Source organism: Tyto alba, unplaced genomic scaffold, assembly GCF_018691265.1.
Source record: "Tyto alba isolate M040663 unplaced genomic scaffold, T.alba_DEE_v4.0 Super-Scaffold_45, whole genome shotgun sequence".
Taxonomy (NCBI): Eukaryota; Metazoa; Chordata; class Aves; order Strigiformes; family Tytonidae; genus Tyto; species Tyto alba.
In genome coordinates this window covers 18,862,224-18,886,630 of record NW_024881321.1, presented here as the reverse complement: position 1 = coordinate 18,886,630, position 24,407 = coordinate 18,862,224, and the positions used below count along the sequence as shown (strand labels likewise).

The 24,407-nt window shown below is 39.1% G+C and overlaps 1 protein-coding gene across 2 annotated transcripts in view; it reads left to right on the top strand.

Annotated features, from left to right (window-relative positions):
- Window positions 1-3,946, top strand: part of EDNRB (endothelin receptor type B) — a 34,463-nt gene extending 30,517 nt beyond the window's left edge. For both annotated transcript variants that reach the window (XM_032986007.2, XM_032986008.2), the window contains one exon: window positions 2,217-3,946. The gene's annotated coding sequence lies outside the window, so the exon portion shown is untranslated. The remainder of the gene's footprint in view (window positions 1-2,216) is intronic.
- Window positions 3,947-24,407: the final 20,461 nt, after the last annotated feature.

Below are 24,407 nucleotides of genomic sequence, written 5' to 3'. Positions count from 1 at the left end.
GGCAACTTTGTTATTTAGATTTATTGCCTTCCTTGAGGCAATGAGAGGAAGCAAGTTAAAAAGAAAGAAAAAGCTCTCATACAGTATTGGTTTTGGTTTTATTCTGATTGTGGTAAGAAGATGCTTTTAGTGTGCATGCTTGGACACATATCTGAAGGCTGCAACTTACCTTGCCGTCTGATCCCAGGAATGGGCTCAGTCTCATTCTGTTCTTTTGCTTAGCTCCGCAGATCTAGGCTGTCAGCACGCACATTTGCTGTAGCACCTCTGCAAACATAATTTCAAGGGTTACAAATTCCAGTTGTCCTTTTGATGTGTGACACTAACGTTCTTCCCAGTTAGCTTTTCATGCCAACTTGTTTTCTCAGCACTGGCTTCCTGGCAAACCGGCATGGTGACAAAGGCCAGACGCATCAGGTGGAATTCATCTCCACTAACTTTAGATGTCTGCACTACAGACACCTATATTTTGCATAGTCATACTATGTTTCTGTAGTCAGTGGAGAAGAAGAGGCACCCTCAGATTGACATCCATTTTACCTATTTTGGGGATTTGTATTAGAACACCAGAGGGGACCTACTATTCTCCAACAATAAAGTTTATACTTTAACAGTGAAGGGAGTTTAAGGGGAATAGCTTGGTCATAGATGTCCACATTTGGTTCAGTGAACATCACTGATGTAGTCTTACAGCTGCTGTATAGGTAGATGAATAATTTGCTTAATATCAACAGAGCTGTGAGCCTTAGCTCTCATTACCACAGTGTGTCAACATCTTACCTAACCCTGCGCATGAGCTTTTATGTGGAGCTTGAATTTTACATTGACGAGGAACACAAAGTGCAATAACCTTATTCATAGGCAGAAAATATGCTGGGGATTTTTACATGGGTGTAAGTTTAAAATCATACCAAAATGGCAAAACTAAAACCAGACTCTGCACTACAGTTTTAAAACGTTGTAATATCTGATGAATCAGGCATCAGAAATATACCTGTATTTCCTTCTCACACCTCCAGCTATAGTGAAGTATGCCTCAAATTTGCAGCTTCAGTTGTTAAACTCCCAAACCCACAGCTTTTGTTAAACTTTGAATGTTTTACTTTGAAAAACAGATATACATATATAGAAACTCTGAGATCCTTAGAATAGAATACCTACAATGATAACTGTTATTAACTACCAGGATGATTTGACAATTAGCTGACAAGAAAAATGGAGAATAAACTGAAACATAAGCACCTACTCATCTCCAAATAAAAAACTTAACAAACTAAACCCCCTCATCTTTTCTGTCACATGAAACCTGTCAATAAAATAATTTCATGTATTTTTTTAAAAAAAAAAGCATTAATAGCTTTTAGAAAAATCATATTATATGTATTTCTTTTACCTTTCTATATGCCTCTTGTCTACATGCCAGTACCTCCAGAGATCCCTTTCTCTTTTTTCAGGACTCGTGGACACCCACTTCTCTCCCTTTCTCCACACAGCCAGTCATTTTATCCGGGAAGGCAGTCAGACTTTGTCAGGCATGATTTACCCTTGGTAAATCAAATTCTTGTCTTCCATGTGCCCAGAAATGGTCTCCAGGAGGATCTGCTCCATAACTGTCCCACAGATGGAGGTGAGACTGACTGACCTGTAGTCTCCCAGATCCTCTTTCTTGCACTTTCTGAAGATGTACATGGCATTTGTCTTTTTCACATCTTCAGGAACCTCCTGCACTCTCTATCACCTTTCAAAGATGATGCTGAGGAGCATCATAATGACATAGACCAACTCCTTCAGCAATCTTCGACACATTCTGTCCAGTCCCATGGTCCAATTTGCTTAAGTGGTCTCTAATTCCAGCATCCTCTAACATGGGTAACATTTATTTCCCCCAGACTCTGTCACAGAGCTTCAGAAAGCCTGAAAGCAGACCTTGTCAGTAAGAACCAAGGCAAAACAGCCAATCTGTCTTTTCTACATCCTTCATCATCAAGTCATCCATCCCACTCAGCACCAGATCTGCATCTTTGTTGGTCTTCCTTCTGCTCCCAATGTACTTATAGAAGTTCTTCTTGTTGCCTTTCCTATCACTTGTCAGTTTAAACTCCAGCCAGGCTTTGGCTTTCCTAACTTCATCCATTCAAGCTCAAGCAATGCTTTCCATACTCCTCCTTAATCCATCCCCACTTCCACTTTCTGTGTATTTCCATTTTGTGTTTCAGCCCAGTCCTGAGTTCCCTGTTCAGCCAAGCTGGCCGCCTGCCACACCTGCTGTTTCCTGCACAGCCGGATGGTCCTCTTGTGCTTTGAAGAGTTGTCCCTGGAGATCACTGCCCTGCCCTGTGCCTTTGAGCAAGGGCTTGCTGCGGAAGACAATGCTGAAGATTTTAGCATTTCTACAGTTCTATTAGAAGAACAGTTTATGTTTAGTGTTTCCTAATCCACTTCAGGCAAAGCAAACCAAGTAAACTGCTTAAACTAAAGAAATCAGCCCAAGTAATTTCTTCTGAAATGAGTTAAGGAGTACTCACAAATCACTTTACCGTCTGGATACAGGGCAGTAAATGGCATAAAGGTGATAACAAACAGCCAGAGGGAAACAGAGCACTGAAACTCAGGGAACGTATGTCTTCAGCCCAAACTGAAATAAGAAATACTTAGAGCAAAATTAGGAAAGGTTGATCTGGTACCAACCAAAGTGAACATTTTTCAAGTTATGTCCCAGAATCACCACCCTACAACGCACAGGTTTATATACATGTATATATACATACAATAGTTGAACAAATAATTTTAAATCCATTTTGATATTTTAAATACCTTATGTGCCTCTAGATACCTGGGTTATTCTGACATTTTCTCTCAATGTCTCTTCTTGACACTGTTTCATTTTCTATTAGATACTTCAGTATTGATTCAGAATCAGAGAAAGTTTATGAGAATAATTCCAAACACAGATTTTAGGCCAGATGAGTGGCAGGACTTGAGATGGTCTCAGACAAGGGTAATATATTGAAGTTACAGCCTCATGAGAGGATTATGGGATAAATCCTCAGTTTTCACAAAAGAAGTAGAATCACTTTTTCCTTTCTTTTTGTGTGGATAAAGCCCTGAAAACATCTGCACAATAAAAATGACTCTTATAGTTACTGACTGGTCTTGAACTAGTTGTGTCCACTCCTCCTGGTCCTACTGGATATCCATACTGTGGTAGCTAACTGCACAACCACTCCAGGAGTGATTGTGATGACTTCTGGTTGCCCTCACCCCGCCAGCAAGCTTGGAAGGTGTGAAAAATGGTAGAGCTGGAAGGAACTTTCCACAGTTATAGGTGGGCTTTGTCAGTGTGAAAAATTACAGTTCCTGGCCTTTAACATGGCATTACCCTGTCGCTAAAAATGTGTCACTAAGCGGTGTGTTCTATTGACCATCACTGCCAATTTTGTGGCTGAGATCCACTTGGGAAATGGCTTCTCCCATACCCTTACCAGACATGACATAGAGTCTTTATCAAACCCTTGTTGGTGCACCTTCTCCATGAGCGGTCTGTGTCTCAGTTTATTAGGACTATGGGGGCTGCCATGGTAGGCAAAAGTTGGGGAAGACTTATTCACTGGTTCCCCTGGGTTTGGCTATGTGATGTACCAGAGGCCACCTCAGCACATGGGCCCTGTGAGATACCTCTCCCAAAATCTCATGAGATGACCAGGGTCCTGATCTATCTGTTACCAACTAAACAACAACCAACCAAATTTTGTATTTGCGAATATCAGTTAAATTTCCAGTTAATTCAAATCACATTTCTGGCAAATAAACGAACTGATAGTGGAAAATATTATTCAGTTCCAGCCTTATTGTAACAGCTTTTATGAAATTCAGTCACAATTAAATTATAAACATCAGTGCTTTGGAAAACAGTTAAAAGCAGCAATTTTCCTCTTTATTTCAAATATGTAAACTTTTTTTTCAGTTATTCCCTGGCTAAAAATTCTAACATTCTCTCCACTGTTTGTTTTTTCATAATCATTTTGACACTGTTAAATCTCCTCCCCTTTACTGGAAATAACGTTTCATTTTTCTCCCTCTTCAAACATCCTAGCCTGCAGATGAGCAGGATACAGAAAAAGGCACACCTACTTACTGAATCTAAACATGCCTGAGTTATCATGACATCTTCAAAGTGCTCCTCTTCCTTCCACTCTGCCCCCCACCCTTGTTGCCACATACATATTACAATTGCTTTTGATGTCAATGTGTCTGGATTCCTGGTTCTAGTGTCAGCTATCATCTAGGAAACTTAAAAGAAAAATTAAAAGAGGAAGAACAAGTCAGACTAAGCCTATGTTTTGTTGCAGGAAGCCCTGATAATATGAATCATTTTAGACATGGGAATAATTGGATTAAAACTAGGGGTGTTTAAGCCATTTGTCTTAAAAAGCTGTGAAAATATTTTACAAGACCAAGGACAAAGACCCAAATCTAGATCCATGGGTTTGTATACATAGCATAACTTGGTACTTTGAGCTATGCTAGAAATCAGGAAAAGAATAGATACATTGATGGGTACTCGAATCAGGTATCAGTGATGCTATAGCCCAAGTGGTGGTTTTCAGTTGCCTAAACACAAGTGACTATAATAATTTGAGATGTCCTACACTCTGTCTCTTTTTGTGTCCCATAGTTTATGTACTCAGTGTGATGGGTGGTGAGAAACCTCCCTGAGGTCTCTGGGTCATATCTCACAGATCTCCCCCACATACACTTATTGACCAACATAATTCGTCTACATCTGCAGTGACATTTTGGATACAGTCCCACATCTGTACAAGTGAATCTCCTGTGATAGACTGCTTCTAAGAGCGCACAAAATTGCTACCATTTTGGCACAGCTGCGTAGCTCAGCATATATCTCATGCTTATACATAAGTAGGATTTTAAATTATGCCTGTTTTCCAAGAAGCCCAGCCTGGCAGGTAGACTCTCTGCAAACATAATACACTTCTAAGGCATAACTCCATGAAGAATATAGAAGTCCTGACCATCTTCCTTCTAAAATTCAAAGCCAGGGTATTTCCTATGCAAAAAAAGGGTATTTACTATTCAAAAAATGTTTTACACTGTCTTATTTCCTTCCAGTTCTTTATAGAGTAACTCAACAGATATAGTACTTTCTAAAAAGCAGGGGGGGACACGACTGTTTTCAAATGTCAGTTTGCCTTTTCTTGCCTCTAAAAAGTGTACCAGACATCATGCTGCAGGCTGCTGGTGTCAAGAAGCAAAGATTATCCATCCCTGCTGTTCATCTGTGCTACTATACAAAAAATTTAAAATGTAGCCAAGATGGAGAACAAGCAGAAAACTGATTACTCTTCTCCAGCAATGAGGACACTCACTCACAAATGTGGGTTTCTCATTCCTACTCCAAAGTCTGCATTTGACATGAGGCAGTCACCAGCTAGCTTGATCACTGAGTGCATTCATGATTCCTTTTCTTGCTAAATTATGCAATGCTCCAAATATCTTTCTTCACTAGAAAGAGAATGATTTATCAACACATTACAAAAGTCATCACAAAAAAGCTGGATTTGATTTCTGTGACTAAATAGTATCTATTCAAGTCTTTAGAACAAGGAGGGTAAGGTCACTGCAAGTCAGTCATCAGAAGTATTTAACTCAGAAATCAAATTGTTTTGGATTGCTATTTGTATTTTTTGTTTTATATGAAAAGGAGCGGAAATCCACTAAGCTGTAACTTGTGAGGCAGGCTAGGAATTAGATCTAAATTAAGATTTTTAGTGTGGCATATGTAACAAAAAACATCAGTGTTAACATTGGCACATATACTCACAAATCTAAGATTGTTGATGGACGAAATCTTTTACTTTTCTTCAAACACTGTAAATAAGAGTGAGTCTACCTGAATGTCATGTGAAGGGCTGTCTTGCAGCTCTGGGATTTCTGTCATTGTACTTCCATCTATTTGTTCTTCTGCACTTAGAATTTTTTCTAAAATTTGTCCAGGAATTTTAATATCTTGGGCCTCTGCAAAAATATTTAAATTCAATTTAATCTCCCATACCATATATTTTCTTTTTCCAACTCTGAACCAAAATAAACAATAAAGCATGTCTTAAATTTCAAACCTAGAATTGAACATGTGTGTTCTTTAAGTAAACTTATTTCATGTGTTAAATTTTAACGAGAACTGTGGAGAGCATTATACCTTCTTGGTATACAGGTACTTTGGGCTCCTTTAAATAGAACAAATAACTTAATTTGCCCGTATGATATAATGGGTATTTTCAGCCCCAAATTCCAAATGTAGTCAATAGATATACTGCATGCACATCTCTCCAGAACACCAAGCAAATCCTCTGGGAAAACCTAGTCCCTTCAACCAAGGGAAACTACTTTCTCATCACCACGTTGATAAAGCCAGCAATGTCCTATCTTATAGTGGGTATCTGGTCTCTCAATAAGGTTGCAGAGCAGTCCACAGGCAAGCAGCCAACATTCCTATTCCAAGGCAGCAGACCATTACTTCCTAAGCTATACATTACACACAGCTTTCATCTGGTCCAGGCAGCCAACAGGGAAGTATGCTGGATTTTTACAGTTCCTCAGAATTTCTGAAAATACACATAGTTGTCACTGGCCATGCTGCTTCTACCTGGATTTATTTTCTGGCTGGAAACTCAATTTTGTGAGATTTAAGAGAATTTTGACTATTCATCAAAGATTCAGTGTGGAAGCCTGAATGATATCCTGATCTGTCTACACAACCTGGATTTGATTGCAGCATGACTAGAGATCAACTGCACAGGAGGTTCACTGATAACCTGTCCTGTATGCAGCACACTTAGTGTTTACTTTCACATTAATGGAATACCACAAAAAGAGTAGGTAGTGTTCATTGTCTCCTCCAAGCATACAACTAAAACCCATACAATACTTAACAGATGCAAATTTGTGAAATATTAGTAGGTCCTCATTACAGTTTTGGCCCATGCAAACCAAGATTCTCCCAAACACTGACTAGATGTTAGCATGGACCAAGGACAACTCCATGTAGACAGAGTGAAGACACATCAGTTGAAGATTAAGAGAATCCAGCTCTCTGGGTGCAGGCCACTCCATGCTAGCGAATGCTTACAGACACACTTAGTTTATGTGCCTAAATATATCATATGGGTGCATCTATAGTACTAAGCAGAGAGAAAGAAAGAGTGGGCTCAGCCACTAGACCCCTTCATGGTAGCCTTTTATTACTGCCTATTTATTAACTTTCCTGGATATGTTTTGGGTTGCTCATACTCTCTTCAAGACAAATCTTTAGAGATGGGCTAACCCTAAGCAGTTTGGATACTGGATCATCTCTGCTATTAGAGAAATAGGAAATAGTCCATGGTCCAATTTAACTAACTAAGGTATAACCATAATTGATGAGGGACAACAGCATCCTACAGGTATGATGGAGGTACTGATAATACCTGATGGCATGCTACAAATCAATCCCAGAAAAGTCAGTGAAATACTCTTCACATGCAGGATAACAGAGGAAGATAATGTGAAGTATCAGCCTGAGAGAACAGAGACAAAATGAGTGATCCCCTACTTCCCCACAGACTATAACATAGCCAGAGAAGATTGTGCCTTCTGTTCTCCGTGTTGAAGACAAATGACTGCAGAATAGGACCACAACAGTCACGCAGCCGGTGACAGTGCAGGAAAGAAAACACCTTATTCAGTAGATCAGGAACACAAGAGCACCCAAAGGGAGTTTGTGTTGTAGTCCCTGCATAAAACACTGGTGTAATCCCATAGTTTAATAAAAAGTGATTGAGCAGTCCCAGCATAACAGAGCTGAAGCCAGGATGACCTCCTTCTACAAATTCCGATTATCACAAGGATTCAGAATCAGGGACCTAGTTGACACCCCATTACCTCACAGACTTTGGCTTTCATCACAGAATCACCGAGCAGTTGAGATTCAAAGGGACTCTGGAAGTCACCTGGTCTACCACCCCTGCTCAAACAACCTACAGCCAGTTGCCCAGAACCATGTCTAGGTGGCTTTTAAATATTTCCAATGGGGGAGACTCCACAACCACTGTGGGCAACCTGTTCATGGTGCTCAGTCACCCTCATGGTAAAAAAAGTGTTTCTTGATGTTTCAGTTTGTGCTGTTGCCTCTTACCTTCATTCCCACACCGTGATTCAGGTTTAACAGCAAATTAAGACTGTCCCTGCATCTTCACACTGGTAATGACTATATCAAATAGCAACTATGGATTCAAAACTCTTTATAAAAAGACGGACTTGAAAACCAAAACTCTCACTTCCTAACTAGTTCATGAGAACCATGTCCTGCCTCCAGCCACATAATGAACTGAACCCTATGTTGTCCATATGCTCAGTAGAGCATAAGTACTTATCAACTCCAACTGGGTTTCTCTTCATTTTATACAGGTATCTAAGGACTTTCCAGATATATAGGTGCTTACAGTCCACAGGAGTCATTTAGGTACCACAGCTGGTAGCCCTACATGTTTTCATTGGCCTGTAAATTGATCAAAGAATGAATCAGCAGAAGACAGACATTCCTTGGCAGTACCAGATGGCAAAAAATATATTTTAAAATACATTGTTAATAGTATCTAGTAGACACATCATGTCTTAAACACTATCTTACTTTACTGGAATGTAACAAAAATTGGAAGTCATGAAGACAACTAGCGATTACATTAATAATTTTGTTTATTGCTTACTGAGTTACTTCAGTCACCCTGAATGAGACTGAATGACCAGTTTGGCAAGTTTCTCTGAAGAATGGGTACTTAACATTTAACAGAAGCATTATTAGTTTGCCCTTTAATACCCCCTGTACTTCAAACCTGACAAGAGTTCAGCATTCAGCCTCCTCTGCACTCAATCTAAATCCCATTAAAGTCAATGCAAGTCTTTCCCATTTTAATGGGATTTAAAGGAAGCCTTTAATCCTCCGTGTCTGTGTCACTGAGAAAGAAAATTATGAATGTGGATTTGTGATGTAGATACTGCTGCAATGGGAAGTGAATGGTAGCAATCAGTGCGAGTTACTATGAAAAAATATATCGTCATGTATCTTCCTTATTGATGAGTGCAGAAGATCTCGTATACTTTATGGAAAACTAAAGCAAAGTAAGTATTTAAGATGTAAAAGCTTGAAGCCCTCTGCCAAATCTATACCTCTGAAGGGATTCATTTGTCTTAATGAACTTGCCTAAAAATTGGAATCCTTCAGGTTCCCTTCGTAGTAAGGAGAGTCACCTCCAGAGGACAATTCATCCGATCTGTCTTCAGTGCATATTTTCAGCTGAGATGAACAGCCTTCTTCTGATGCTTATTTCTCACTGTTGATCATATTGGGAAGCTTGAGTGGATAACTCAGACTTAGATATCTAATTTTTAGCCATCTATAATAAAGGCAGATAAATACATGTCACCTCTTACCGGATTTTTTGAAAACTGTAAGAGATATCCTTCAAGCCTGGAAAGTAGGTACTGTGCTGGTGTTCAGTTCCATTTCTATGCAAGGAGCATTACATGCTGGTTTGACTTGATTAAGAAGGTTAAAAAGGTATTTATTTTTAAACTAAAATACATATTTTAGGTAAAAAGAACTGTTCTTGTACACATATTTTGAATTACAGAACTATCATCACATCCCTTATTAGGTTATTCATATGTTTAATCATCCTTACTATTAAACATATTATCCCAGCTCTGGTAGAACTTCATAATTTCTCTAGTGTTTGATGCAAATACTCTAATTTTTTAGTTCATAGTCCATACTCTTCAAGGCTTCCACTAGCCCTTTTAATCACAGTAGTGTGTGACATTCTCATAGATAATTTGGTGTTCACTGAAACTCCTTAGTGTGTTTAGGCATATTGCTTTTCAAGGCACATACCCTTGAATAGTAATATAGTCTATATTCACTTTTCCTACAGTGAATGCTTCGTAATTAGCTGTATTACAAATCTGTTTCTCTCCACTAAAATGATTCTGTGAATTTGCTCTGCTGGCAGAGCTATTTTAGCAAAACAAGACACTAAAGGAGTATTTCCGTCACGGTATCTACCATGCCTCCTTTAATGACTCTAAGCCATAATCAGAGCTGCATTTTGCATGGACAGATATATGAGTTTAGGGTGTCATTTTTTTCCCCAGCTCAGCTGAGACATCATACTGACAGAAAAACTTTCTATCATAGACCCATACTTAAAATTTTGTCCACAGATCCTTACTAATAGAGTTATGCTAGGGGAAAAAAAAAAACCAACAAAAACAACAAAAAAAAAATCTCAGTGTACAGATAGCTTTTTGGGGGTACAACTTGATAAACTCCACTATTTTTGGGGGTACAACTTGATAAACTCCACTAGCAAGCACACTGATTCCCCTGTTACATGTTTACACACTTCTGTGTTGCCTCATTTCTAAGTCTTTTGTTATAGAAGTGCCACTCCCAAAAATCAGACCCTTGTTGCTATCACAGTGCTGAAAAAAAACTGTATAACACCTGTTTTGAGTCTAGCTTGCAATACGAGCTGCATGAATGATCTTTTCTCCTCACTATTTAGCTGTTAATTCTCTGTGTTATTGTCAAAATATGACTACTATAAAAAGTTACTATTATGAGAGTTCAGTTGTGGACTATGTGATGAGATTGCTTTGTAATATATGATGTAATTTTTGAACTATACACTCTTTTGCTCTTTTTCTGCTTTGTATTTGAGAAAAAAAAATATTAAAGTTACAATTGCATGGAGGGAGGTCAGTTTTTTTGTGAATTTTTCTGACAGTATAAAAAGCATGTGCCTAGGATAAAATTCCCACTTGTAAACTATACACTGGAATATATGTCAAAACACAGGAAATGTCATAAACCTTTGAGTTACATAAAAATATATGTAGCTGTGCCTGAGCAAGAGTATTCTTCAAGCCACTAAGTTTTACATACAGCATATGTGTTAATGGGTAAGGTTTGAGTTAAGGAAAGAGTTATGGTGACATAGAAACTTAAGGATCTTGAAAGTGAACAAACTCACTGGTATAAAAGACTTTTATGTAACTCAGGGGAAAAAAAAAAAAAAAAAAAAGAAAAGTTGTGTGTAGTTGAAAGGCTCTAAGATCTTTCTATTAAAGTCCTTATCAATGAAGCTACCCTTGAAAAATAAAGAGGAAAGAAGCAAGTAGGAAGAGTGAAGTAAATAAAGTTCAGAATCGGGAGTCAATTTTTAATTTGTTTGTGGGAGCACTCGAGTGCTTACCGCTCACAGCTACCCAGATGGCAGATGTAACCACAGCACTAGCACTAGGTTGCTTATGCCTTGTCTTTACAATGCTTCCTTTTGTCTGATGGCTGCAAATGTTTGACAGTCATTAGAAAGTCATCCAAGGAAATACTTCCTTTCCATGTACAAGATCCTTGTGTGGATTTTTAACACTGAGTTTTCTCAGTAATTCAGCTATCATTAGCAAAAGAATAGTTTCTTACAGCCTGTCTCTGCCCTTAAGGGTCTTTTATAAAGAGGACAGAAGCTCTTTGTTGTCACTCCTTCACACATTATTAACAGAGGTTTAACAGAAAGAAGAGGGGCTTGTTACATGTCCCCTGCAATTTGTCTTTTTTTTCAGTTCATTCAGATCTTCATCATGTCCAACCAGAAGATGGATTAACGCAGATCCAGGGTGACTGTTTCTATACTAAATAGAAAATGGATTTGAAAAAGACAGACAGCATAAGCTCTCCCTGAAAAAAAAAAAAAAAAAAAAAAAAATCAGCTAACTAGATAGTGAATATTTCTGCAAGCCAAACAACTTTTTTATAAATCAAACTGCTATTGAACAAATGAAAGTAAACCTCAGTAATATGGAGATATATTATCTTGATAATTTGCTACGATCATCATTTTGCCTAGTTGATGTTTTTACTTTTTGTCTTTCCTGCCTAATTCTTTCCATGCTACCTATGCACATCCGTTGTTGAGCACAAAGCAGTGTTTTACAGTGATTGCTTCTAATCCTATTGCATTTGGGTCTGCAATCTGATATCTGTGATGAGGCTGTCAGTTGCTGTAAAATAGGATTGCTCGACTGATGACAGAAAAGTCAGGCTGACTCAACACTAGCTGAGCCTCAGCTTCCTCGGTTCTGCCTTTGGCAGGGTCCACAGACCCACAATGACTTGCCACTTTTTACAATTCTAGCAATACTTTTGATGAACTTGGGACCACGCCTAGCATGAATCACAGGCAACTATCCAGCACTGCTGCTCAGGACAGGAAGCTGTAGATTTTTCCCTTACGGTCCAACTGACTCATTAGATTTCTGTGGAAATTTCTATCTATTCAGAATTCCATAAAGAAATGATGGAAACCAAAGAGGCACATACATAAAAAAGGGAGTTCACAGCATGGGATCCTGTGCCGCATGTCATGTTGATGTACTAAAAACCTCTGTGACCTCTTGAAAATAAAGAGGTCTCGGCCTAAGAAATTTTGAGAGTGTCTGAATGCTGAAGCCTGAAGTTAAGATTGCTTAAGCACAGCTTATCCAGGAAATGGTATTTAACCTGTCTTTTTCTTACAGTGCTGGTTACATGTTCCAGTTTATTTGATAATAAAATTAATTCCTGAAAAGCCCCATTCCCTTCTACCACCTGTTCCCACTCCCAGTTGTAGTTCTCCATCCTACACTGTGCTCAGGAAAGATAACAGGGATGTGCCAGGTCTCTACAATGATATAGGGTTTTTTTTAAAAAAAAAAAAAGCCCTCACCCCTGCCAAACATAAATATTGTGGCTTTTGAAAAACTTGAAGTGGGGGAGCAAGAAGCAGCCATGGGTGGACAGGAACCTTTCAAGACAATTTCAGCACTGAAAAAAGAAATCTGTAATAAGGAAATATCATAAAAAAAAAAAAAAAAAAAGCATATAGGTGTATGGGAAGCATTTAAGTCTTCTGTAACAAGAACAGCACAGTGCATGTCTACTGGTCTAGTTCACAAAAAACAAGTAGTTAGAGGATGCTCTCTCCTTACAGGTAAAGTTCTTCCAGATGTCTGATCAGTTTGAAGCAATCTCCTCAATACAAGGAGTGTAACAGTCTCAGAGCCAGAATAAGTTGGGTTGTGTGTGTGAAGCTCAAGACATACATAAACAGCCCGGCAAAGAGAGCTAACAGTGTGGCGGTCATGGGGGAAACCATTTGGAAAAACTGACCTAGTATCACATGTAAAAGGTGATTACATATAAAATGAGCTGATTTATTCTGGGGAAAGATCATGGGGTTAGGCTAGATAGTGCTGTGGAAGCACCATCTCTGTGCTAAAAAAACAGGAAGAATATAAGGAAATATTAGTGAAGGAATACCAAATAGAACAGACAACATCTTTATGTCATTGTTTAAATCCATAGTTCACCGTCAGCTTGAATAAATACTGTGAACAGCTTTGATACGTTCATCATAGAAAGGATATTAGGAACTGGTAACAACTTGCCTTGCTTTTCCCTTCCCTCCATGTCCACACGTGGGGACTGCTACAGCAGGGTACTGTGCTAGAGAGGCTCTTTGAACCTTTCCTATGCCCTTACATGTATGCAGAGATTATTTTATGACTGAGAGCTACTGCTAACAGTCCTGAGAAATGAGTGCTAGCAGCCAGTTCCAGCTGAAAAATGTAATTTAGCAATGGTTTACCTGTTGTATACTCAATACTGTAATTCCATGTGAGGATAGAGGGGATGAAGACTTGATTACAAAAAGAACATTTGAAACACTATACCTATGAGATCACCTCAAGTATAAACAGCAGTCTGAACAACCTGCTATCCCACCTATACAGATATAAAATTGAATGCTTACGTACATGGAGGCAATGCTATGTAATACAATAACTTCTCAGTACTGTGATAGGGATTAAAATAGGGCTCAAATATAGCTTCAGTGTCTGTGACCAAGCCATGATAGGTACAGACACAGATTACAATTGTCTAAAGCAGTGCTGTAACTGGGTTATAAAATAGCTTAAGGCTGCTACACAGACGGCTTTTGATGACATTCTGCCATGTCCAGTTCAAGCCCACCCCAGCTTTCCCACAGCTGCATACAATGCAGCAGTGCACCACCAATGTTGGAAATCTCACAAGCAAAATTATTTGAATGCTCAATCATTAAGGGTTGAAAATCCCATGAGAAGCTGGTTATTTCCCCTTTGTATCAGCAATATTTACTATGTGGGAAAGTATACGCAATACAAATGATGTATTTCTGCTGCTGAAAATAAAATGTCATTTTCAGATCTCTGAAAATATCCCAGACTCTGGTAACATCAACAGTACCCTATTGTTGGTAACAGTTGCAAGTAACACACACCCCATTCACTTGACTGCTCCAACACTAAGGGACATATTCTCTTTCTCATTCTGCTTCCCCTCCATTCAGCTGCTAAAATGACAAAAGGAGGCCAGCTGAATGCTACGGGCATTTTTATGGAGTATAAAGCAAATGCCTTTGCACGGTCTTAGGAAAACAGTAGCTCAGACACACTCAGCTGCTTCAGAGCAACTGAGCAATATGGAGATACAAGTTGGACTAAGAGACATCAGCATCAACCCACACCCGCAGTGTGTCTATGCTCCTTCCTGACCATGAAAACAAATGGAACTGAAGTCCTAGATACTGCTGACAAACTTTTGCTCAAATACTTTATTTCGATTAGGGCTCACAAACTATTTGAGTAGCTGGTCACCCAAATACTGACATTTTAGGAGTCAAGTGGGAAAAAGTTTCTAAGTTAAGCAGGACCCTGATCAAAGCAGTGGTGAGTTCTGGTGGAAGAGGGTCTAACTGGTGTTCAGCAGCAGGGAGAACAGTTTTTCTAACGTGGGACCTGTGTAAAGTATTTACTTCAGAAACAAGGAGTGTACACATTATAGTCACTGTGGCAGTAACCATGAAATAACCTTAGGAATATATTGAAATGGCCTACTACTAACAAAAAACAACATTCATAGTGCAATGGATGTCAAAAATAAAACATCTTATCCAGAAAAAACAGTATTCTTCTACTACAGTTAACTCTGTAGCATCATTCACTATACAGAAATCCTAGACAATCTGACACCTTGAGCAACGGGTGTGTAGCTAATAAGAAAGTGACAGCACTGGTTCACCCCTGTACTGGCGTGTAACCCAGGGTTGCACAGTGAAGGGAGAGGAAGCTTCCTGAAGCACAAGAAGCTGACAGTAGTGCCAGGAACAGAGGACCCAAGCCCTGGGACCTCTTCAGCCTCAGAGTCTTTAGGCAGTGCCACCACCTTCTTCTTTGTGTGTTTTCAAGGGAAATTAGTGCTCTCCATGTATGTTAACCAGCCTGATCACTCCAAATCAGCCTTGATCAGGGGAAACTCCAGAAGTTCAGGTTCCTACAGGTCTACAGTCGGAAACTTCTGAGGAGACATGATATCCTGAGGTTTTTTTTCTCAGGGAACTCTGCATTGCAAGTCTAAGAGAATTAGATGTTTTCAAGGGCTGTCAGCTATGTATTGCAGGCATCCTTAATTTCTCTTTTGAATCTTGGCATCGGAACTCAACCTAAATACACATGAATACATCTCAAATCCCAGTGTGAACGTGCTCATTTGATACTAAGATTGTCTTTCTGCACCTGAGCATAATCCCAGATTATACCTGTTCTTAAAATGCATGAAGAAAAATTGCACAAAAGCATTTTTAATCCAGGGAAGGTGGTACATGTAAGAACCTCAGGCATATTTTGCTGGTGCTTTTCTCTCTTCCGGGGTGACAGAGTGTAGAGAAACCCTCCCTTAAATTATGTGATTTGGCTAGATGCCTGAATCTGTGTGAAATACGCCCAGAACATATGGCCTGGGCAAAAGGCTGTTCACAGTGAACAGTATTTGGCTGAGACTCCATTTAATATCTTAGTGAAGTCAACTGGGTAATCATGAAGTACTATTCATATACAATATGTATGTGGGAAGCAGAAACATTCTTTCTACGGAAGAAAAACCTCAGTAAAAATTCTGCTGCATTTCTTCTAGAAGCAGAAGTAGATTATCAATACCAGGCAGAGGATTAAATTCTGACTTTAGAAGAGAAAGCAGGAAAAAGAAGGAAAAACAACATCAATGACCTCCCTCTTATAGTTTAGGAAATGCTTGTTTGGAAGAATTGCATGAGAACATACAGACTTAATGGTTTTGGTTTCTTATCAGGCTGGACCAAGCTCAAACCAGTGACCTCAAGGTTAAAAGCCCTACATGTCTCTTCCATGTTCCTAAACAATCCAACCCTTCCTACTAATAAAATATCTTATTCGGAAGTCCACACCACTGAATTACATATAGCTTGTAAAAACAATTAAGTCTAGACAACCAGCTGACAATCACCATCAAGTCTGTATTCCCTCAAACAGAGGACATGAAGAAAAGGAGTCTGATGCTCAGCTGCTCTAAAGTCTGAGGTAGTGAAGTGATACCTCTCAAGAGCAGATAAGGGTCTGGTATTTGGTGCTTAATAGTTTGCAAGTTTTAAGGACAGATCATTTATTAGCTATATACATGGGAGATGTTCCAAAGTATCTATTCTTGAATGAGCTATGAATCTCTTAAATTACAATGTCATTTAACTTTTTAGTATTTCAGATTTTACACTGGGAGATGGAAAATCATCTTCATAATAGAAACGTTGAAAGTTTCATCAGTGCCAAACAGAGACTTGTAGGCATGTTTCCTACAGTGCTATTCAATTTTTGGTGAATAATACTCTTATTGTTTGTGTATACTTGTGGTTTTTTTTTCATATATTTACTGCTGTTGTTTGATATATGAAACATTAAATTCTGAGCTGGATAAACTACTTAACTATAAGTAGTATTAACCAAAATGTGTTGGTTGAAAACCTCTTCCCTCTAGGTACACAAACCCATCAAATGCTTGAGCTCAAATACTTTTTCTCTCCAGCAGTCCCAGAACTCTGTCTGTATCCTCTCTTGTGTCCCATTCAGATAGTATAGACAGGTGGGCATTTTCTGCTCCCCCATTTTCTTGCAACCATAGGATCCCAGAGTACAAAGTACTCTGAAGAAGACAAAAGAAGGTGGCTACAAAATGTGCATGAGGACAACATAAGAGCTTCATTCACAATTAAGTCCCATCTCTGGATGTTTGTTCATTCTTTGGGTGACCCCAGTGCCTACAGATATGTGTGACATCTGTGTGAGCAGGGAATTGCATTGCCAAGAAAAAGTGTGTGTGTGTGTGTGTGTGGAGGAGCAGAGCTAGGCCAAAATCCACCCTGGGAAGGTAAAGTGGGCATAACTGGCAAGGTTTGGGTAGCAGGGAGCTGTAGGAGTGACTTGTGTGGGAGGAGGCCATGAACCATCCTGTACAATCACAGCCAGTTCCAGCCAGCTCACCAACCAATCCAACCTGTGCCTAAACTTCAGCTGGTCAGACATATATAAGAAAGGGCAGTAGCTGCTGGGGGCCCAAAGGGAGGCATGTGAGGAGACATAAAACTAGACTCGTGAAGATACAGGAGAGGCACGTGGAAGGGGACACTGGGAGGGACATGGATGGAGATGTACTCCTGAAGGAGTCACTACTTGTCACAGGACTGCAGCTCATGGATAAGCCTGTGCTGGAGTAGGTATGAGGTATGCCCCTGCAGTGATTCTGGAGGAACCCACATCAGAGCAAAGGAATGAGAGCAAGAACCAGGAGCAACAGAAAGAAACCACTATGCACTGATCCCAACCTCCTGTGCCACCTGTGGCATCACTGAAGGGATTGAGAGCTGTCCCGTCTGACTTTGAGCCTGAGGAAAGGGATGGGAAGGTGCTTTCCCTGTTTGTTTAATTGTTTGCTTTCTTTGTTTCTCAACACTCAAATCTGTAATTAAAAGTTTATGTTGATTGGCTATAAATTCTATCAAGTTAGATTTACAGAGGCAAGACTGTTTTGCCCACAACAGGACACAAGAAGCTGTCTTCAGTTGAGGTTCTGGAAAGGAACAGAGAAGGTGGCAGCACCTCCATAAGTCCTTTATGTCTTTAGCACTAGAAAGGAGAAGCCTCTGTTTCTGATCCCATCTATGATATCCATGTGGGCCTTTCCATAGGCCAGCAGTGGAGCTAGAACTAATCTTACATAGATAATGTCATGGTGCCTTCTTCCTTCAACTCTCCATTTATATAGGAAACATACTCATCTTCACACTTTCTGAAAGGAAGAAGGAAAGAAGGTGGTGGAAAGGCTGTACAGAAAAAACTGGCATTGTGGCATAAAGAAACCAAGCGTTGGCAACAGCATGTGTTTCTAGAAATGTTTATATTCAGATGACTTCTTGTCACAAAGCTGGCATTCCTATCTCTGTAATATGAGAATTCTCTGACAGTTCAAAAGTTTGACAGAAAGGATGTTTCTTTATTTCCGTTTAGGAACCACCTGAGGCTGTTGTTTGATTTCTGAGCAGGATATACAACAAGTATTTATTTTCTTCCCTTTTCTTTTCCTAGAGGTCAACAACTGTGTGAGAAAGAAGGATGAAACAGAAGAGACAACAAAAAATATATGGCATACAACCTGGATGTATATTTTCATCCACGTGTCTTCCTCTGCATTTGTTTCAAATTTCAGAGGTTCTGGCATTTCTAGCCTAACCAAAAAAAAAAAAAAATTAAAAAAAAATGGATGGGGGACTGTTAGGAGAAACCTGGCTTGGATCAGTTGGTGGTATTTGATTAAAGTCCTAAGTGTGATGCAGATAGACAAACAGTCTGTTCTCAGGAGGTACAATTAAGATGGAGAGTGTAGAGGCAAGTTACTGTTGTCCACAACAACCCACAAATCCAACTCAGTGTGGATGAATCGTAAAGACTCAACTTCATTGTAGCATGAAAAAGTACATCAAAGAATAACTACACCACATAGCAATGTAGGCATTTCAGAGATAGGCACTTTTAAAAGGTTAAAAGATAAATTATCTTTTTATGATTCTTTTCCATGTAGCCACACAAAGAAGTCAGACCATTTTGTTATGTCCATTAGCTTGACAACTGGATAAATTATGAAACAAGTCTTCTTTGCACTACTTTCTGCATACCTGTATTCATCCTATAATAATCACTCATGAAAGTATATACTGCATCTGAAATTTTCAGTATTTCCAGTTTAGTGAAATTTTTGTTTTACGAATTCAATTCTCTCTGTTTGGCTGTAAACACTGCATGCATTAATATTGAATATACTTTAGATCAAAATGCTGTTTAATTACCTAAAATGTTACTTTATTACAATGCAAGGTAGTTCAATATATAGGGAAATGACTGTGTAATTACTAAGTTATTACAATGACGAATGAGTTGAGGGAATGACACTAGTATTACAGGGACAGATTCCAAAAGACACTAGTTGAAAGAGCTTTGTGTCATTAACTTCTTTATTGGGAACCCTTCCAAAAGACTTAAGTTGAAAGAACTCATGCCATTAATGTTATTGGAAGTCATTCCAAAAAAACAGTAGTTGAAAGAGCTTCATGTAGAATGATTTATTTGTTGGTTTAAGCAGATAAGTTAACCATTTTGGTATTAGATGCTGGATTTTGACAGCAACTCACTGTACTCTTACAAAGGGAGCTGGGGTATCCTGGACTAATATCTACTAAATGTTGAAGTTAACCACTTGAAATCAGGCAAGTTTTTTTCTGTCTTCACCAAGTCCCTTTAATTATTTTTTTATGTTCCTTTTTCATGACATAAACACAAATATTTATTTTTCTGGTCCTTCTCTATTCCCTCTGTCTTGTGTTTAGCACTGACATGTGTTGTTACTATTACTTTTTCATCTGAAGTGTTCTTTTTCTGCCAGGACAGATCATGCCCCTGTGGACAAGTTCTCAAAATTTTTAATTTATTGGCCAGTGCTTCTGCACTGATAGTAGCTTGAAATGCTCACTTGTCTTCTTCTAAAAATGCCTCTGCATGACTGTCTCACCCAGAATGCTCTGTGTGAGTCCCTCTGTGAATCCAATACTAGGAAATTTTCCTCAGTCTCTTATATGATGTGTGAAATAGCTTGTATGTTTGTTATGCTGGATAATACTGTGCATAGTTCTGGTCTATTTCCACATCTTTTCATATCACTCTCTCAGCTCTTATCTCAGATAATTTTGGGACAGGTCTGTGTTTTCTGTGCTTGTTGGAAGAGCACTGAATATAGAGGAGTCCTGTGTCTGCCATTGCAGAAATCCAAATAGCGTCATATCCATACTGTCGCATTGTTATGTCCCATGTTTCACACTCAGGTCTTAGTCCTTTGATCCTTTAATCTTCCTAGCTACATACGTGCTATTTATCACCCAAGATCCCATTGTGGGGTGGCAATGGAAGGGCAGGAACCTAAACAACTCCCTTGTGAAAAAAATTTGTAAGCATGAACTGGAAAACAGTGAATGTCAGGGTTTCGTTCCTATATAAAATATAAAAATAAATCCTGGCAGAACTGGCTTCTTCAGCCTTCAGGCTTCATAGCCTTGAGTGCCCTTCCTGATTCTCATGCTATAGACCAAAACAACATGCCTTAGCCTTGGCAACATGCTCCAAAATATTTCTGTGTTAGATTGTGAGGCAGCTGTCTCGTTTGCGTCCATTGTTGGATAAAATAGTGCTAAATAGCATTTAAAGAACTGCCAGCTGGGGTCAAGAGGAAATCAACACTCATGGTTTCACCAGTTCAGATTCAGAAAACATCATCTGAGGCCAAAGAAAGAAGCTGGAATTTGAGGGAAGTTTCAGTATTTCCAAAATATGCACAATTTGGCTGGAGAAGTAACTATCCGATATGTCCATGATCCCATGTGCTCAGGCCAAACCCTATACAGAGGTGCCAGAGTCCAATAAATAGGACTATGTCTCAGCATCTGCAGACACCCCAGGGCCCAGATGTGCAACATCCCACAAGAGTAGCCTCCAGGTGGTGGTAACCACGGTGGTGAGGTCCACAGGAAAAAGTGGACAGGCACACGGTCATGGCACTTGTGAATCTCCTCACTGATCAACAATGCTCTGCAGGATCAGCCTGCCAGGGCCACTTGTCCATGGCAAAAAGGCACTGATGATGGCATGTTGCTGTTGCAGGGCAGGAATGAGCTCCTCACAAAGAACTTCATCTGTGACCATACCTACTTTAAAGTTTTGGAGGTACTTTGAGCATCCCAAGTCTAAAATATAATGCTGCCATTAGAGAGTGCTCCCCTCACCAAAAACTGCTGTTCAGCAACAGGACTGTGGCTGCCTCCCGGACAAAGCGAGATAAGGGTAACGTCCCAGCCAAAACAGCCTTGTCTGATAGCATCTGAGGTGAGAGAGGTCTGTCTTACCAGGGTCTACTCATCCTAAGCTAGACATATTTGCTCCTACATATGGGGTGTGAACAAATCTGAAAAATTCTTCTCAGTCAAAGACATAACACTATGTCTAACAATATCAGCAGTCACAGCAGTGGACAAATGTGGCAAGTCCAAATAACAGATTAGGTGTCTTTTTCATATAGAGAACTGGTGATATTGAAAACTCAATTGGACAAGATCCTTCAGAACCTGATCTAAGCTGACCCTACTTCAAGCAGAGAGTTGTATCAAAGGACATCAAGAGGTTTCTTCCAACTTAAATTACTCATCAATTCAGTGATTCTAACGTATAGCTATGCTAGAATATCATCACACTCAACTTCAGGAGAAAAAGAATCACCAAACTTAGAAAGCCAATGTGGAGTACAAACAAAATCATTGTTATTGACTGTGATGGTACAATGTAAAGCATGAATATTCTTCAAAGGCTGAACATACATTCTTTCCATCTTCATTACATATGTGATAAATAGAATATACATAACAGATAACATGAACTAACTTTCAACTTTTTATGTACCGTACTCTTCCTTGTGGTAAATCGCTCACTATGAAAGACACATTGTGACATGTTGTATGTAGCATGAGACTACAATCTTTTAATGGCAGTCTACATCTTGGACTAATTTTCAAAGGAGGATGAAGATATCTGTAGCCTTTAACATGAAATCCTATTCCGTAGTCTGTCGTTCGAGGCCAAAGTATATTTGCAGCTGTATTCAGACAGGAGATGTGTTAGTAATAGTCTTAAATGTAACCGTGTGCATCCAAACACAAGAACTCATATCAAGGAAACAACTTCCTGGTGTCCAAAACATAGCAAAGTGCTGCTTCCTCCTTGTCATCACAATCTATGACTCTGTTCTTTCTCCCTCAGAGTTTGATGTTGATAAGCATATATTTGGTATGCATATACTATGCACACCTAATAGAATCTCACACTGTGCCATAAGAACCATTAAGAAACATGGAATTTATCTCAATTGTATAAATATACAGAGAAAGTCTCAGGACCACAGAACTCAGAAAATAGAGTCACAAGATATAGGAGGGGTAAAGGAAGAACATATGAGCACAGCAAACTGCGGTAGTAGCACATATAAACTCTGTTAGCATTGCTATTGTCGGTTTTATTTGTTGCTTAAATAACAAGAGTAATTAGATAGGTAGAAAAATTAAAGGATATGAGTAAATCTGTGAGGGCAAATGGCAAATCTGTATGGACAACAGTCTATGCAGACCTAAAACAGCAGAAATAAGTTTTTGAAATCATCATTGTTTTAGTGCTTTTAGCTTGCACAGTTTCTGCAGTGGCTCTGTCAGCTTTAGTCTTTGGCTGGCTCAGGTCTGCTGCTTTCTTTGTAGGTTTTAAAGCCTGTACAGTAAAGGAAGGAAGACATCTAAACTCTGCAGTTTACCATCTGGATGGACAGTGGTATACTCCCAGATGTGCATATCACAATGTGTTTAAGCACAGTAACTTTTGCTCAGTCCTTGTTCCTTACTTTCATTTCAATGTAAACTGGAAAAGTTCTCCATCTTCATCACCTTGGTCCTAGATGCACTTCTAGCCCGGGTCATCTAGACATAACCCTTGTGACTCCTAGTCCATACTTTTCAGCTTGGAAAGTTATACAGCTTTGTAAGGCTCTTTAAGCATCAATTAACTATGCAAAGTATTAACAAAAAAGATGAGTGCTATCTAAGGATAACAGTTCTAAAAAATAATAAAAGCAATTAGCAGAGGGTAGCCTCACCAGACAGTTCAAGAGGGACTTTCAGACCCAGATGGAATTTGGGTTTAAGGACAGAAAAAAGGTCATTCTTGCACTCTTGCTTTTCTAAAAAAGACCACACAGGTCATTTAAGGATTGAAAAACCTAAGAAGAAACTTAAGAGGAGAATCGAAAATGCTTTATATTGGCTCAGATGAATAGAGATATTGAAGAATTTCAAGATGTGTTGTATGTGCCAGAAGAACAAGCCAAGCCAAGCAAAAGAGCGCCTTATTGGTGGCACAGGAAAAATTGTTCCCCTGGAGAAACACAGGCTTAAATTTGTTTAGATTGGCTAAGAAAATAAATGTACTTTTTTTCTGACTAAGATTATTAAGAAGCAGTATTTTGTGAAGTTTGGGTGTAGACAAGTTACTGCTAGTGGGCTTTTAGTCATAATCCAGCAGCGACCTTGAAAAAGTTTGCTACAATTAAATTACAGGATATAACAACTAAATACAGGTTGCCACCTGTAGGTATTTATTTTAGTAGACAGGGAGAATTATAATGATTTTACTGATGATAGAAGTTGATGCCAGAATTTTGTGGAAGTATAAATACAGCTATATGCAATGTGATCTGATGGTCATGGCATTCTCAACAATCCTTTGACTTGAAGCACCATTATGCATATGGTGGAAATCAATGACCAGAAAACAAAGGAGATGGAGGAAGCACGAAGTCCAATTAGAAGTGTCTCGTGTCATGAACTCTAATCATATGACAATTGACCAAATTCCCCCAACTTCCCACCTTTTCCTATTTTTACTGTGGCTAGACCCAGCCCTGTAAACCTCAGATGGACTCCAATATGGTTGTCCCACATGCTTATGAGATTGGCATCAATAGACAAATGCCAGTATCTCTAGTTTCAGGACAGAAGTTAAGCATCATTCATCTTGACACTGTTTTCTTTGAGATAGTCATGATTAGGCAGTTGTTACAACAGTTAAGACAGATAAATCCCAGGTACTTAATACTATAAAAAGCAACCACTTACAATTTCCTATTAACAGCAGTTTTGATATTTCAAGAGGGACCTGCCAGTGAAAGGCACCTCAAAGAGTAGTCAAAACCAGTTATTAACCTCAGAACATGATAACAAGTTTACATAGCAGGTTGATTATAAATATTTGGAAGTAAGCCCATATATGTTGCT